General features: G+C 48.9%; 1 pseudogene; it reads left to right on the plus strand.

The window, feature by feature from the left end:
• Nucleotides 1-65: 65 nt before the first annotated feature.
• On the plus strand, nucleotides 66-9,865 carry LOC128830174 (ecto-ADP-ribosyltransferase 5-like; annotated as a pseudogene).
• The last annotated feature ends 2,152 nt before the right edge of the window (nucleotides 9,866-12,017 follow it).

The following is a 12,017-nucleotide window of genomic DNA, read 5'->3' on the forward strand; positions in this document are numbered from 1 at the left end:
ACTAAAGACAGGCCGTTTCCTGTAGTATAAGCATTTGCAGCTGTAGTATTTAGTCTGCAGCCATCTCTTGCTTGGGTCAGCAGCCTGCCAGGGAATCGCAGCCACTCGGGGAAGTCAGGTATAGTAACAGCTTTAAATTCTTACTCCTCAGTAACCTCATTACAGACACTTGTGCTGCATTCATCTCCAGACAGCAGGTTGGTCCGTGGTTTAGCCAGTGATACAAATCTACTTTGGTCGCTGAAACACTCATCTTGCAAAAATGGAAAAGTCCATCCCCACCAAATGTTAATGCCTGGCTCAGTGATATGGCCGACCTCGGAGCCAACCAACGACTGCATTCTGCAGTCTTTGCGCTGACTTCTTAGAGCTCTGTGATTAATGCAGAGCCTGAAGATAGATATGTCGCTTTCCCCCCCTATCCTCCTCCATTTGGCCTGACCTCCTTTACTTACTGTCTGTATTATGATGAATCTGGTATTTTGGTCTATTTGTTGTATTTGGAAAAATTAATAAAAAGTTATAAATGCAAAAAAAGTCAATGATACAGATCTCACCACAGCTACATCTGTCCAGCACCAATGGTACCTGTGGGGTGCTGTGGTCTGGTAGGGAAGGCACCGGTGTGAGAGCCAGGTGATCTAGGTTCTCATCCCAGCTCTGTCGTTGGCCTGCTGTGTGTGACATTGGGCAAGTCACTTTACTTCTCTTTCTCTACTAGCCTTTGTCTGTCTCAGACTGCAAACTCCTCAGCAGAAGGACTGCGTCCCTATGTGCAGCCCCTAGCACAATGTGCCCCCGCTCCAGGGTGGGATCGCGAGGTGTTTCTGTAATACTAATTACAGTCTCAGAGGGCAGAATTTGGTGCTTTGTCACAAGATTAGAAAAGTTTTAGGACAGGGGAAAGCTACAGAAATATTTCAAACCCTAGGGAGTGAAAACAAAGAGTCCACTTACTGTGCCCACATCTACATCCTAACACACTTGGACTGCAACTATTTCCATAGAGTGCAAACATCCCTGTTTGTTCATTTTAAAGATCTGTCCTCTATTGATACAACCACCAAGATGATCCGTTCATAGCATCAGGTGAACCTCCCAGGCAGAAAGCTGTTCATCTCTTCCCAGAAATTGCCAGGGCAGCTGATATCTATCCCTACCTAACTGCCACTTTAGGCACCTAAATCCCATAATCAGGCCCTCTTTGGGATTCCCCACTCAGCTGCTCCTGAACCCTATAGGTGCGTAAACTTGTTTGGCACCTTAATTTTTCAGTAAAGAATTCCCGAGGCTCCTATGTTTCTGCCTCTGCACATGCCCCCTGCAGCTCCACAGTGGTGCATGAACAAGGGGAAAACAGGCGTTCCTCCACCTAACTCACCCGTGGGACCTGATCTAGTAGTTGTATAAAGAAGCTTACACAAAAAGCGGGGGTTGGGAGGTAATATGAGGACTTCCCTCCTAACTTCAAGCCCAATGGTTAGGGTATTACCTGGGACAAACAGGAACATACACACGCACACACACCATCTACCAGAGAGGGAGAAGGATTTGAACTAGGACCTAATACTTAGGTGATGAGGACACCAACCATTGGACTACAGAGTCATTCCCATGCTTAGCCTCTTGGTCTCTCTCTTTCTCTGGCCCACTGCTGAATTTGTTCCATTGTGCAGACGTAGTGACAGGATAATTGGCCTTAGAGAGAGAAAGCAAGTGTGAGAGAGACCCTGTACCCTAGTGTTCCTGACACCTGCCTTGGCAGTGGGAATCCCAGGCTCCCATCCCCCGCCTCCAAGGCCTTTTTAAAATTATGTATCCCCTGGGGAACAGCAGAGATTGAGGGAACCCCACACCAGACTATCCCAGTTGCTAGGACATTTTCCCCAAAGGTGATTGATGCCTGTTCAAATCTCTTCTCAGGTGGAGGAAGGGCTTGTACTGGGGATCTCCCGGAAACAGGGTAGCACATTGATGGAATAGGGTGTGCACAGTTCTTAGTCCGCTGGCCTTACTGAGTCTGTTCAATATTTTATTTCTGTCACAGCCAGAGTAAGAACTGGTTCACGTTGGAGGAAATACACTGAGAGCCGCCCGACATCTTTTTACTGGGACAGTTGTGTAGCTGTTATTTTCACCTCCAAGGGGCTCTGTAGTTTTCACTCTGATGTAGCTGGGCAAGGTCACCACTGCGCAGGCCGGCTCTACCATTTTTGCTGCCCCAAGCATGTGCTTGGGCTCGGACTGTGCTGCCTCAAGAATGGATGAAATGCCGCCCCTTAGCATGTGCTGCCCCGGGCACGTGCTTCCTCCGCTGGTGCCTGGAGTTGGCCCTGCCACACACCCTCTCCTTTACAGCCAAAGGCCAGGGGAGTGACGGCATTTCCATGTGTTCAGTAGAAGTCCCACCCCTTCCAGTAAACACCCCTGGCCAGTTGCTCCCCATTCCTGACCCCATCCCTGCTTTCCCTGAGCAAGACACTGCCACGCCCTAGTCCCCATGTGACTGGCTCTCCCCCGGGATCCAAATTCCAATGCCTGGCTCCCTTTCCCGGGCTAGAAAAATCTGCCCCCAAAGACCCAACTCCACCCCATATCCTCTAAACAAGGGATCAGCTCAGCAGGCGAACAGGAGAGGCAAGCAGGGGAGTTTTTCAGGGCGTAGCTGTGGATCCCCACTTGGGGAGTTGTGTGTTGGTCTGTTTGCTGTTTGTCTCCGTGTGGGTCGTGTGGCTGGGGTTTGGGTCCCTGACCAGGCCAGGTGACAGAGGTCTGTGTGTTTGTGTCTCTGAGAGGGCCGTGTGGCTCTGACCCTTGGGCCTAGGATCAGCCCTGGTGTTTGACGTGTGAGTCGTCCATCACCCAGTTAGCCACGGGGCAGAACTAAGCAGTGAGGCGCAGAGTCTATGAGGTAGTTAGTTGCAGTTATATCGTTATTTTAGCCCCATTCTCTAGGATACGATTGACAGACCTGCCCGGCCTGTTGGGTTCTGTGTATTGTGCAGGAGTTTCGAGTAAACACAGCAGCACTAGGTACAGTATTTCCACCCCCCAGAACGCTCTAGGAAGTGAAAGCAGGATTTCCCCACAGCTACTCCACACCTCTCCAGCTGAGAACTGTATTTCAGGGTCAAACCCACCTCCGTTATGGCTGGGCTGCAGTCCGTGAGATAGCAATTCCTGCCTGGGAAATCCCAGTCACTGAATGTGGAACAATAGATCACAGTGACACAACCGGGAGGATGTTTGGGTTTGATGTGTTCTTGCCCCCCACATCTCCACTGACGTTCCTGATGGATTCTCCTGCAGCCGCACCGGGGAAGTTGGAACCATGATGAAGCCTCTGCTGATCCCCTTGACGTACTTCTGTCTTCAGACCTGGCTGGGAATCCCTCAGGTAAACTCTTGAGCTTTGCCAGGGAAGCACTTTGTGTTTTCTCATGTTTCTGCTCAAGGCTATGCAGGCAGCCATACTGCCTTAGACCCATAGACATGCAGGGCTGGAAGGGACCTTGAGAGGTTATCCAGTGCAGCCCCCCTGCTGAGGCAGGACCAAATGCCCTGAGACCACCTCTGACAGTTTTTGTCTAACCAGGGCCCCATGCCACATTTTGCAGTGGCTGGTAGGGGAACCCCGGCCTTCCTACTAAACTGGGTTTCAGTCCAGGGACCCTCTGACCAGCAGCCAAGCTCTGCTCCGTCAGACTCCTTGCTGCTGCCTCCATGGGTATCTTCCTACCACAGCCTTTTTCCAGCCCGCACAGCCTCTCCCGGCTCACCCTTCTTTCAGGGCCGGGCTCGCAGGGCTCCCCCATGGAATCCCCCAACAGGATCCCAAACCAAAAGAACAAAATTAAACCAATTTCTGCCTGGCTCAGGCTTCCTCCTCACCCTGCAGGAGCCTTCCTGTTCTCCTCAGGTCTCTCCGCTCTTTACTGCCAGGAGAGGGACTGCCAAGGTCTTCCCCCTCTCCCTGCAGCCTCTCAAACTCCAGTCCCAACGCCCCTAGGCTTTACCAACACTGCCGCCGGCTTCCTCCTGGCCCGAGGCAACTCACCTCTGGCCGCAGGCTTCACTGCCCCCAGCCCCTTAGGCCTCCTCCTGGCTCTGGGCCCTCCAGTGCTGGCTCCAGGCCTCTCTCTGCCTTTCACCCAAGAGCGGATGTCCCCAGCTGGGATTGATCACCACCTATGCGTAACGCCCTCCAGGTGCCACCCCGCAGCCTAAAGGGGCTCAGACTCCTGTAACCCCTGGTTAACCAGTGTGGGGTTTATACAACCCACCACAACGGTGTTGCCTCCCTCCATGCACGTTTGGGGGTTGGATCCTGGATGGAACCTTCCCACGGGCACAACCAGCCCTGGAGCATGCAGTGCATGGCTGGCATATGGAGATGGCAACCCGCTGCCTCCCACTGAGGTGAAAGGGGGTAGTTTATAGATGTTCCCGTGGGAGTGGATTGGGATTTTAGTCCCTCCTAGCCCCCTCCCTTCTATGTTTCTTGTTCCCCCTGCTTTGTCTTCCCTATTAATAAAAAGAAAAACAGGAGTACTTGTGGCACCTTAGAGACTAACAAATTTATTAGAGCATAAGTTCCCTATTAATGTAACCCTTCCTGCCTTCTTCCTAACCTCCCCCTCCCCACCTGCACACAATATATCTATGACACTAACAAAGTCCCCAGTAAACTAAACATGCATCTGCAATGATTACAGGGCTTGCTGGTCCTTGGGTATGTCGCCCCCTCCGCCCCCCCAAACATAACATTTGCCATGCAACACACTGAGGATTCTGCCTATATGTTCCCCCCCTTTCCTCTGTCTTGTCTGTTTAGAGGTAAGCTCCTAAGGGCAGAGACCATCTCCTAGTGTGTTTGTACAGGGCTAAGCGCAATGGGGCCCCGATCCTGGGTGTGACCTCTTGGTGCTACTGTAACACAAATGCTAATGTGATTGTATGTCTCCTTTATTCTCCCAGGCAAAATGTCAGGTGGAGCTGAGCATGATGGATGACGCTTTTGATGACCAATACATAGGATGTGCTGAAGAAATGGCTGGAATTGCACCTGGACTGCTAGAGAGAGAGAAGTCCATGTCCTCAGTGTTTAGAACGGTGTGGGAAAATGCAGAAAAAGAATGGGAATGTGTAAAAAAAGAGATTTCTCTCCCCAAAGGCTTTGAAGATGAGCATGGAAGAGCCATAATAGCCTATACTGACGATGACTTTCACAGTGAGTTGAATGCGGCAGTGAGAGGGGCTGGGGCATCTCGAGCTCATTACATGGCCAGTTTCCCGTTCAAAGCCTTTCATTATTACTTGACAAGAGCATTACAGCTCTTACGAGAGAGGTGTGATGTGATGTACAATATGACGGTGTATCGGGGAGTTTCTGCCAGATTTCAGCACATAGAATCAGGTGACATCAGGTTTGGACACTTTGCCTCTTCGTCTGTTAAAGAAGAAGTGGCTGAGAGATATAGCACTAAGAACCTCACAGCCACGCCCACACTCTTCACCATCCACACGTGCTTCGGTGTGAAGATCTGGAACTTCTCATACAGTCCTCCTGACAAAGAAGTGTTAATCCCAGTCCATGAGGTATTCAGCGTGTCCCAAGGACAAGGGAGTAACAACTTTGTCCTACGGAGCACAAACCGGACCTGCAGCCATTTTAACTGCGCGTACCTGGGCGGTGAGTACTGGGCTGAACAGGAGAAATATTTGTGTGGGGCTATTTGCTGTGGTGAATTTGAAAACCCCACTTCAGGGAGAGCTGATGAGAGGGACGCTGACTTGGGGACCTGCCGCCAGGGCTGGGGGAGACAGGCTGCCACGACTCTTGCTGCTAGAGAGGGCTTGGGCTGGAGTGGGTGGACACTGGGTCCCAAGCGCTCACTGAGGAAAGAGAAGGTGCCTAGACGTCATGGCGATGGGAGCACTAGAAAGGCAGGTGAAGGCCCCAAACCACCGCGAGTCTTCAACACACACACGCCCCGTACAGAGTCCACAGGAGCCCTGGCAGAGCAGTTGTGGCTCCTCAGACATGGTACAGCAAATCCAGAGGCTGTGGGAAGGGAGCAGGGGCGTGGCCTAGTGTGCAGATGGCACATTATTGGGGGCAGTCAGGACTAGGGACGATGGCGAGGAACTTCAGCAAGAAGCGGGGAGGGATAGCTCAGTGTTTTGAGCACTGGTCTGCTAAACCCAGGGCTGTGAGTTCAGTCCTTGAGGCAGCCACTGAGGGATCTGGGGCACATTCAGTATGTGGTCCTGCTAGTGAAGGTAGGGGGCTGGACTTGATGACCTTTTGGGGTCCCTTCCAGTTCTATGAGATATGTATATCTCCATATATTATATTATTATCTAACCAAGTTAGGTGAATGGGCAACGCAACATCAGGTGAAATTCACTGACACACATTCAAGGTAACGTACATTGTGAGGGATAATTTCACTGCATTGTTAATGAGCTGTATCGACTCAGACAGAGACCTGGCCAGCATTGTGGAGAGTTCAGTGCAAATCTCAATGCAAACCTCTGTTCAATGTGCTGCAAAGTCTATAAAGCCAACAAAACATTACCATGCATCTGGAATGGTGGGATGGAAAATAATGTGAAGCTATTAATAACTAAGGCTAAGATTTAGTCTTTTTTTTTTTTAAGTAAAAGTCATGGATAAGTCACAGGCAAGAAACAACATTTCAAGGCCCCGTGACCTGTCCAGTGGTGGATTAATGATTTTGCCACCCCAGGCCCTGAAATAATTGCCGCCCCCAGCCCCATATGAACTTGTTTTAGTTTTTTTACAAATTAATTTGAACTAAAATGAATCTAAATATCATTAAAATAATTGAACATTTTACAAGTTTTATTATAAATAAAATTACAAGTACAGCGGACCCTCGCTTGAACGCACATCTGTATAGCGCGATTTCGCTTATAGCGCGGGACCAGGCATGGATCCAGAACTGAGAACCACTTAATTTCTTCCTTCCGGTCATATTATTAACGTTTAGGATTCTCACGAGTATGTTTACTAAATGGCGTCACGTCGTCATTGGTGGTTTCAATACGCGCTATGATTGGTAGAATCGCGGCGTCACTGATGCCGCAATTACAAAAATGCTATTATAAATTTGCCGCCCGTAAATATTTGCCGCCCTAGGTGATAATACGCTGTTGGACCTGTCCATGACTTGTACTATATACCCCAGACTAAATCTTGAGTGTTCTCAGGGGCTCCGTGGCACCTGCTGGGAGAAGGGCTCTGGGGCGCTCTCTGGTGCTGGGAGAGCAGGGAAGAGAGGAGGGGGCAGCCCAGAACAGTCACTGCTGCTGCTGGCGGGGGGCAGCCCCGCTTGCCCAGGACCGGTGCCGCCGGGGGAGGGCAGTGTGGCTGGCACCGGAGCCTCCCGAGCAGCTCGGGTGGCCCTGGGGTCAGTCGCACCTACCAGGTGTAGAAGTCACAGAATCCGTTACTTCCATGATCTCCGGGACAGACTCGCAGCCTTAATTAGAACATGAATCAATGGGGCACTCTTCCCTGGAATACTAGGTTTGGTTCTGATCACCGAGCTCTAAAAGATTTATTGGGGGGAGGTGGGGGTGGAGAAAGAGTTCAGAGACAAGGGATGAAAATGATCAGAGGTCTGGAGAGGTTTCTATGGGAGAGATTGGGATGGTTGAGCTAAGAGAAAAGATATAAAAGGAAACATGTTGGAGATATACAAAATAATAAATGAGACGGGGGAAATGGCAGTGTATAATTTACCACTTTCTCATAAAACAAGAATAAACTGAAGACAAATATATTTCAACTAGTAAAAGAGTGTGCCCTGTTATATAAAATGCAGGGTTAACTTGTGGAACTCATTGACACAACATTTCCATAACTGCAAGAGCTCAGTAGACTTAAAAAAAAAGAATTAGCCATTGATATAGACAGAATCTCCACAGTTATGTTACATAGGATAAACTAATTGTTTTTAAAAGAGCAATAAACCCTTAGGCCTGAGGACAAAAGACAGTCACTAACTGCCAGGGTTGGGGGAAGTAATTTCCTATATGTGTATGTTATTCCCCACTGGGGTTTCTTACAGCTTCTCCTGATACAGTTGGGCCTGACCTCAATCAGGGACAGGACACCAGGCTAGATCCAGTCCGATGGTTCCTATGTTTCTTTGGAAATAGTAGAATGGAGTTGAAAATTCTACCTGGGCAGATTGCATTTCATTGACTCTCTCTGTTTCTACTGTAGGAAAGAAGGACCAAACATGTGTTTACAACTCTGGTAAGAAAGAAAATTTTTGTTTTCATTCTTTTGAAAATGACTCGCCCTCTGTATTGAAGTGCAGAGCAGAGAACAACCCCACCAGGCAAACATGTCACATGAAACCAGCTGAGAAATAAGTGGGGTGAACTGCACGTTCTGTCTATTTATCCAGGTTCTCGTAGGGAGCTCATGACTAGTATCCGAGCACCTTCACGTCTGACTCAATTCCAGGCGCAGTTGATTTCAGAAAAGAAAATTTAAGGACAATAACCCCTTCGAGCACTAAAGATTCATCTTCAGTGTTCTGAACTATAAGCTGAACACACATCCCCTAACCCAACACCACAAGTGTGTCTCCATCTCTCTCCTCTCATAACTAGCCCCATTCTAGCCCCAGTGGAACTACATCCTCTCAAAGGACTAAACAGGACTATTTTACCAGAGCAGGTCGGAAAAATCTCAACAAAATATTTTCTCGTTGGAATTTGACAAATCATCAAACTCTTCACCTTTTGCAGAGCTGGTTTGATTTTGACACTGTTCTGTCAGAACGCTGCCTGGGTTCTGGCCAGATCACCCGCCTGGCTCCTTGGCAGCTTGGCTGGCGGGCTGCCTAGGAGTCATAGACCCAGGACTTCCAATGCCCCTGACCCTGGGACAGCCTGCTTGGTGGACCGCCCCAGAACCGACACTCTAGTCCCTTGTGTGGAGAATTTCAAAATTTTGGGGTTTTTTTTATTTCAAAATCCTCCACAAAATGGAATGAGCCTTTTCTGCTCAGCTCTATATTTCCCCTAAAGCCAATAAAAACCAACCAACCAACCAACCAACAGAAATGGTGTTAGTGGTGTCTGTGGCCAGTGTTTCAGACTCATGTCTTTATTATTCATAACTGGAATACACTTATGCAGCAGACAACAAGCTCCAAATCTGAACCTCTGGCACTGTCTTGGGGGAAACGTGCTCACCAATGATTGATACTGAAGAAACAAGCAGGCCGAGGAGGGAGGAAGCAGGTGAAATATCTCAGCAGTGAGGTGAATGTCCCAGGCCGGAGTGTCCTGCTGAGGGGAAATGGATTAACGTCCCTCTGCAATAAGTAGGTTCCAGTAGCTGTTTGGAAGGACACCTGTGTCCAGCTTTAAGGATCTCGGTCAGTGTGAAATAATTTCCTATCAGTTGTTTGATCTGCTTTTTCCTATTAACAGCTACCAAAAGAGGCCTGGCCTTTCCCAGTGAGCTGAGCCCTCACTGTTTAGAGGATCCATCATCCTGGTCCACGTTATTGCTCTGAAGCTGTTTGCTGGTTTCTAAATTGTCCTATTTGTGTTACTCACTTTTTCTCTCTATCACAAATCATGGTGATGGGATTTGCCAGATCCAAAGCCGCCCTGCAATTCTGCCAGCGTTCCAAAGGGAAACCAGGAAGTGGAGGGAGTGTCGCTGGTACCTGCTTGGGCAAGCTTTGTTTATACATTATCAATGAGTAGATCAAAATGGAAGCTCATAGTTCTAGTCCAGGTGGGATTTCTCTTACAGTGCCAGAGCTATAAATTGGTGCCTGATATATAAATACCTGTATTCCTGTCCTGTTAGCACTTTTGTACCGATGTTTGATGACTTCAGTAAAAGACTTCTAAGAAATGAACTAAGTCAAACTATTTTAATTAAAACAGTAGATAGGTTTAATCTGTGTCTCGGCCAGGTGAATCTGTAACAGGACAGTTTGTGGGGTCCCATGTCTCTATCTCTCAGTCACTTCCATATCAAATTTGCTCAGAAGATGATATTTTTAATTGGTGAAATCAAAGGTCCAATTCTGGGCTAGTTTACCCACCTGCCTGCCCACTGACTGTACTGGGATTTCGTGGGGTCTAATCAGTAACAGCATAGGTAGGCCTGACCGCTACCATGGCAGCGGACATGATCCAGCAAGGGGCAGGGCGTGTGTATGGATATTCTTAATAGTCAGATTGGGCCATCAGGAGGACACTGGAACTGGACACAATTGTGATGGGATCCCCAGGGTGCAGCCTGGGACTGTGGGACCACTGTGCCCCCTGAACTCTCTCCAGCCTGCGCTGTCTTTTCACAATGCCTTGCTAGTGACCAGCAGCAAACCCCTCCAGGCGCTGTGATCACTCAACACAACAGCATGTGGAGCCCCACACCCAGCTAGATTGCATGAATGCTCCCAAAGCCACTCATGAATCACACAGGGAAAGGCACCAGAGCCAAATCCTCCCAGCTCCCAGCACTGCACCTCAGGAATATACCGTCTTGCCCTGCTCAAGATGAGCAGTGCAAATTTATTAATTGGTTCACCACTTCATCAATGGAAAGTGGACATACACCAGCCTTTGCCAACCTGAGCACATTTGCCACACGCTTCAGGCAAACTCACTGGTAAAGATAAACAACTAAACAAATTTATTGACGACAAAAATATAGATTTCAAGTGGCTATAAGTGTTAGGCAAAAAGTCAGTTAGTTACCAAAAGAAAAAAGTGTGCACGGTCTAAACTCTCAACCATTAGACTGGGCAATGACTAAACAGTTTTTCTCACCCCACTGGATATTGCCATCCTTAATATCATAGGCACCGACTTTCAAAAGTGCCAGGGGGTGCTTGACCCCCATCTCTGCCTCCAGCCCTGCCCCCACTCCACCTCTTCCCCCAAGACCCCACTCCCACCACAGCTCTTCCTACCCTCATCCCACACACCCCCTTCCTGCCCAGTTCCCCCCCTCCCCTGAGTGCACCACATCTTTGCTCCTACCCCCTCAGAGCCTCCCCAATGCCACAGAACAGCTGATCGCAGGAGGCACAGGGAGGGAGCGGGAGGCACTGATCAGTGGGGCCGACAGCGGGAGCTGATAGGGGGGCTGCCGGCAGGTGTTCAGCACCCACCAATTTTTCCCTGTGGGTGCTCCAGCCCTGGAGCACCCAAGTAGTCAGCGCCTATGCTTAATATACAGGTTTGTCCCTTAAACCTGGGCCAGTCTCCTCTGTTGGAGTCTTCAGTTTTCATCTGAGTGTCTTGGTTGCTTGCAGCATAGGTGGGGCAGGAGAAAGGCGAAGCGTGGGCCTGCTCTGTTCTGTTCTGTTCTATACCCTCAGTCCCATGTGCTTGGGGAACACAAATCCAGGCATGTCTGGAGGCATTGCTGAGTCTCTCCAAGCAAGGTTGAGCAATTCCCCTGGTGTGGCCTCATGCAGGTGAGTCATTGCATTGTAGCTCCATTGCTGGACAATGGCTGTTGATGGGTTGTCTGACACCCCACCCAGGCGTTGGTGACTTTCCTTCCTGTTGCCTCTGGGGAGCGAATATCTGGCTGATTCCCCAACTTACAGCATGTTTTAGTGACCACCATACTACACAATTCTCATACCTTCATATGCATTAATGATACACATATACAGATAGAGAAATGACTTTCAGCAGATCACAACCTTTTCCCTGATACATATGGGGCAGGCCTTGTAAGGTAAGATCACGATTATATAAAAAATGAGGAATATGGGGGTTACAGGACGCTCCCTCAAGGTATAGAATGTCACAACGGTATCAGTAATTGTCTCGCCAATTCAACTTCCTGCTCCTAGTCCATATTCCAGTCCCTCATCTTGTACGTGTGAGCTATATAGTTTGCTCTGTGTTGTTTTAGATGTATTAAAATAAGTTATTTAAATTAGCCCTCTTTACAAAGTACCTAGATCACTCCGACCTGTATAACTGACCTG

This window comes from Malaclemys terrapin, chromosome 1, assembly GCF_027887155.1.
Source record: "Malaclemys terrapin pileata isolate rMalTer1 chromosome 1, rMalTer1.hap1, whole genome shotgun sequence".
NCBI lineage: Eukaryota > Metazoa > Chordata > Testudines > Emydidae > Malaclemys > Malaclemys terrapin.